The sequence below is a fragment of the Coregonus lavaretus genome, assembly GCF_964263955.1.
Source record: "Coregonus lavaretus genome assembly, chromosome: 22".
Taxonomy (NCBI): domain Eukaryota; kingdom Metazoa; phylum Chordata; class Actinopteri; order Salmoniformes; family Salmonidae; genus Coregonus; species Coregonus lavaretus.
The window spans coordinates 8,317,879-8,323,547 of record NC_140009.1 but is presented as its reverse complement, the minus strand read 5'-3'; the positions used below and the strand labels follow the sequence as shown (position 1 = coordinate 8,323,547).

General features: G+C 45.5%; 1 long non-coding RNA gene across 2 annotated transcripts; it reads right to left on the bottom strand.

The window, feature by feature from the left end:
- Positions 1-648: 648 nt before the first annotated feature.
- LOC311149722 lies at positions 649-5,550 on the bottom strand. 2 transcript variants are annotated; one of them, XR_014615047.1, is made up of 5 exons: positions 5,478-5,550; positions 4,039-4,338; positions 2,629-3,028; positions 2,288-2,420; positions 649-2,162 (listed from the first exon to the last, which is right to left on the bottom strand). It is a non-coding gene; the product is annotated as an uncharacterized lncRNA (long non-coding RNA). The 2 variants fall into 2 exon arrangements; XR_014615048.1 differs by having other exon boundaries at positions 4,843-5,541.
- Positions 5,551-5,669: the final 119 nt, after the last annotated feature.

Genomic DNA, 5,669 nt, shown 5'->3' with positions numbered 1-5,669 from the left:
CGCGCTTTATGTTTGCTTTTTATTACTGTTACAACAGACAAAGAAGTAAAGTTTGTTTCGAACAAGCGGCAGCGGAGTCACGGGGTGAGTGAGCACTGAACAAGCGGCAGCGGAGTCACGGGGTGAGTGAGCACTGAACAAGCTGCAGCGGAGTCACGGGGTGAGTGAGCACTGAACAAGCTGCAGCGGAGTCACGGGGTGAGTGAGCACTGAACAAGCTGCAGCGGAGTCACGGGGTGAGTGAGCACTGAACAAGCTGCAGCGGAGTCACGGGGTGAGTGAGCACTGAACAAGCTGCAGCGGAGTCACGGGGTGAGTGAGCACTGAACAAGCTGCAGCGGAGTCACGGGGTGAGTGAGCACTGAACAAGCTGCAGCGGAGTCACGGGGTGAGTGAGCACTGAACAAGCTGTAGCGGAGTCACGGGGTGAGTGAGCACTGAACAAGCTGCAGCGGAGTCACGGGGTGAGTGAGCACTGAACAAGCTGCAGCGGAGTCACGGGGTGAGTGAGCACTGAACAAGCTGCAGTGGAGTCACGGGGTGAGTGAGCACTGAGCAGCAGCTGGGAAGCGCGCAGCAGATCTTGAACACGCGCAGACATCTTTAGTCCAAAACTTCTGGGTTCCAGAAAATCCGCAACCGCAGCCACTCTGTTGAAGTTTAATTATCACTGTAACTCCCTAATAATAAAACAGAAATAATAATAATACAAATCACACTTAATGTAACCTCACACCCTGAACTGCTAATGATCCCTGATTGATTAGTTCCCCAATGTCCATTATTAGTCTTCACCATGTAGGCTGATAATCAATCACTTGTTCACAACTTAACTGTATCCAAAAGGCCTGAGGGGAAATCAATAGTGCTTTTAGGTGACAGTAATACCCTAACTAATCAATACTTGGTCAGTACATTCCCATACACAGTGTGTCTATGTGACAAAAAAGTACATTTTCTTCCACTCAGGAGTTTATTGAACTCCACACGAGTACAAGCTGATAGTTTAGAATGTTCACCATGAAACACACAAGCATTGTCTTACGTCAGGTGGTGTCACTCCTACGCAACCCTCTTCCCCTAACCAGATGATTAGTCACACTATCTGACTTGAGACAATGACATACAAGAACACACAAAGTACATCCAGATTCAAGCATTCAGACTTCGTGAGTGCAGTCGGTTCAAATAGACAATCTGAATGTGTCTCCCATCAAATATGACTGTTGCCTTAGCAACAATGCCCCCATTCCTCTGTTTCTTAGAATTGAACAGTCTCAGTTATGTACTGCAGTCAAAGGCCTGATTGTGCCTCATCTTCCACAATTACCCCACCGGTCATTGTGATGGGTTACTTAGAAATGGTGTCTCAAATTTGCAGTAGTCAAATGGCAAACTCCATTCAAGCTTAAAAATAAATATTATAAACCTTCAACACAACCTTCCACAAAAAGTGTAAAACACATTCCCTGGATATATCATTGAGAAAATGTTTTCCACATAAGAGCGCTTCCAAAGTAAGTAAAGTAAATTTCCGCACAAACAAACCCGCAAACCAAATACACCCAAATTATATTTGGCCTTAGCTGTATCAAGCTCATCCGTTGTATTGCCATTATAAATAGTCAAACAGTAAGACTAATTGTGGTTCTAAAAGTATTGTAACATGTCTGTTGACTAAAGCATGTGTGAAGTTATAACAGTCTCACTCTCTCAATCTGATATTAGAAACAGTGAAGTATATTACCTGTATATTCTTAACAGGTTTTGGTATACATAAACAATGCCTTTATATTGATTACCTAGTTTTTACATAATTGTAATATATTGGTTGTCAGTGTCACACACCCTGAGAATACCGACCTTAGAGGAGGAGGAGTAGGAGCAACAACAGCAGCTACCTTAACCTCCACCCTCCAGTGTGCAGAACCCCTGAGTTCACCCAACCCAAGCCCTCACCCTGGGGCTCTGGGCTGCAGACAAACCACTTCCTGTCATAGTTCTCCTGGCAGATGCTGATGCGCTGGCTGAAGTACCCTGGGTCTGAGATGGCTCTGAACGGTTGTTCTGGACCAGACAGAGGACATACAGCTCTGAGGTGGAGGTTATGCGGGTCTCTGAGGCGTCTCAGTCCAGGAACACCTTTAGAACCAGACATGGACCTAGAACAGAAACACCATGTGAGGATATTTAGAACATACATACTGTATCTGCAATGGTACAAATCCACATCCATATGAGTATGCACAAACCATCCAAAAGCACATGAACCGAGGAAAAACTGTACCTTTGGATGGACGACGGTGTCCTCATCGTTCTGCCGGATGTTGTCATCAATGAATATGTGCTAGACTTCCTGGTTGAAGAGGTCCAGCCACAGAAGCTTCCCTACCAGGATGGAGTAGGTGTACCTGGCCCACCTACAGAGAGAGAGACCAGTGCCCTGACTACATCACGAACACTGAAACCTTCATGGAGGTCAATACAGAGCACAACTTCTCCATTACAATTACTGTAATACTTGGACTAAATGATCTATTAAACAATGGATTTATGAGCTTGGCAGCAAACTAGGGCACCTCCATTTGTGTGATAAGATTTCAAGCCTTTTGGGACGGGTCCACCTACCAGTCAAAGTGGTCCTGAAAGCCTCCCAGGTCCTGCACAGAGCTGAGGTACTGGTCAGGGCTTGCTCCTCGTCACGGGTCGACAGGCGCTCCTCCGCCCTGGTCAGAACCACCCCCTTCTTACTGCAGCGGATCTGGCCTGGTCAGAACCACCCCCTTCTTACTGCAGTGGATCTGGCCTGGTCAGAACCACCCCCTTCTTACTGCAGTGGATCTGGCCTGGTCAGAACCACCCCCTTCTTACTGCAGCGGATCTGGCCTGGTCAGAACCACCCCCTTCTTACTGCAGTGGATCTGGCCTGGTCAGAACCACCCCCTTCTTACTGCAGTGGATCTGGCCAGGTCAGAACCACTCCCTTCTTACTGCAGTGGATCTGGCCTGGCGTCTCAATCACACTCAGCTGGGAGGGAGGAGAAAGGAGTAGCACTATATAATACCACCTCGTAATAAAGCATTTATAATGGATTAGTAAATAGTTAGATTAATCATTTAGTAATCATTACTCCCGCATTTGTAAATGTTAGTAAGCTAGTTATTCACACTTATATATATATATATATATATATATATATATATATGTTCTTATGATCTTATGAATCTATTACAAAGAACACAGCCTACTTAAACATCTCTCATACCCTACCAGCAGCAGTGCATTAGAGATGAAAGGGTTAACAGTCTATCAGGTATCAATCGGAAATCATGAAAATTGTCTGGACTTTAGTATCCTTTTAGAATGAGAATAAACAATGAAGCTTACAGGTCGTCCTGCAAGTTCTGCTGAATCAAATTATCTTCTTTCACCCTCCCTGCCAATATTCCTACACAAATAGGCCTTGACAGGAGACAGTTTGAATAAGTCATCATGTGGATGTTTTTATACTGCAGCTAACTGTGTAAGGCAGCCTCAGCCCCCCCCCCCCTGCAGAAATCCATGTGTTCTGCTCCAGTAAACTAACTGGTACAGGAACACACTGAGGAGGATGACAAGGGCCTGCAGCCACTCTATACCCAGGGGAGTAGCACCACTCACCTCACCAGTCACCCCCAACCCATAATACGTCTCACCGTGAATGACCTTCTGTGAGTTTGTTTTAAAAGGCACTGTTCCTGGAACAAGTTTTCAGATTTGGACCCCTGTATCCCACTGCCACAACCTCACAAACACAAGCCCCCCCCCATAAATAACAAGCTGTAACATGGTAGCAGCCTACAATGAGTAATGATTGCAATTACTGGGCTATTGATAGAGTCGCTAACATAACAGCAGTGATTATGATAAGAGCAATGTGCACATTTAATATGGCAGTGAGTAAGAGCTTGGTAAAATGCCAGGACAACAGAGTCATTATAGCTATTGTCTTAATGACATCAAATCCAGCATCACACCACCTAAAGCCCTCATCATACCTTAAGTGCTGGGAGGTCGGGGAACAGTGGGTGGGAGCCCTGAGTGAGTGCACGGGACACGGCAGACAGCACCCGAGGAAGGTCTCAGCCAAAGGTATGGCACAGGATGGCAAAGTCCCTCCCCTCTGCCACCAGATACTTCAGTAGCTGGAAGAAGGAGGGCAGGCTCCAGTGGTCCAGCACGCCCCAGAACCGCCGACCTGGTGAAGCCTGCCACCCAGCCAAACTGGAAGTGATAGCTGACAGCGCACTCTCATGGTGGAAGTAGAGAAGGTGAGTCACTCATCCACTCCCATTTACCTACAGACAACAGAAAGAGACAGGTGTTTGGTAATTACACTCAGCAATGGCACCATCGTGGCAGGTTGGCACACATTGGCAATGATTCCACTTATTGAATTGTCATGTCATTCACAGAAAAAAGTTATAGAGGTGTGGGGCATCTGCTCCTTGAATAATATTTTGGATCATTCTCATTCATTATAGCTAGGAGAATTGACTGTACTACCCTCAAATAAAACTGGCTACATGCAGGAAGTGGCTATTTAGGTTTAGACTAGGTGGTATACAGCTACAACCGGAAGTGACTTTTTCGTACCAGGTTAGAATTTACGCAGCAGGTTAGGAGAATTCATGTAGTAGGTTTGGGTAATTATGATAAGGCTATGACAAAGGTTAGGGCTAGCTAATATGCTCTCCTAACCTCGAAAAGTCAATTCCGGTCGTAGCTGTACTCCATCTAGTCCCAACCGCTATTTAGGCTAACTGAGGTCAATGAATGCAAACAGTTTTTTTTTTTTTTACCTTCTTTACATTCCTTGACTGCGGTCCCCTGGCCTACCTGAGGCTCGTCACCTATATTGCAACCCGGCTGGATTACCTTGTTTACGCATTTGTCCCCATGCCACAATTTAAATACAATAATCCAAGGCTGCAATAGTTCCTTGAATTGTCACGGCGTCAGACACCAATATGGGGTTATTGAGATCAACATGAAGGACAACCCTTGAGGGACCAACACTGTGAGGTCGTCTTCAGTGGTATAACTGTTATCATATTAATTGACATTTCCTTTGCTTAGCGTGTGGAGTGGACTGCTCATCCGCCGGGTCATAACTATTACGACCGCCCCCGTTGTTTAGAGAAGTGGGATGATCAACGGTCTTGTCGCAGTCTGACATGATGAGCTCCAGTCCCGAATGATCGGTGGTCAACACCTGATTTTCCTTGACTAAATAACTAGCCAAGTTGTCAGTAAATTGCCAGAGGGTTTAGCTAGCTAGCCAAGTTACTGAAACCAGAGATCCTCGAAACTCTCTTGCCCAATCGTAGATTTGTAGCTACATGTCTATAAAACAGCTATTACACTTGTCAAAACAGGTCATCTTTAAGAGCGCTACGTTTGTACAACTATTCACATACAAATACAACCACCCTACCGGCTTTTCTTGTTGACAGAAACAGTGTTTGTTTTTACTTCCTCATTCTGAAACCGTCGTTTCTTCTTCTCTCACCGTAACGTGTGGCGTCTGAAAGTAAATACAGTAACAAGCGCCATCTACAGAACCAGTGCAGGTTGGAGGACCAACAATTTAACACAGAAAATAGTACAAACGGAGCGTAAAAAAAGT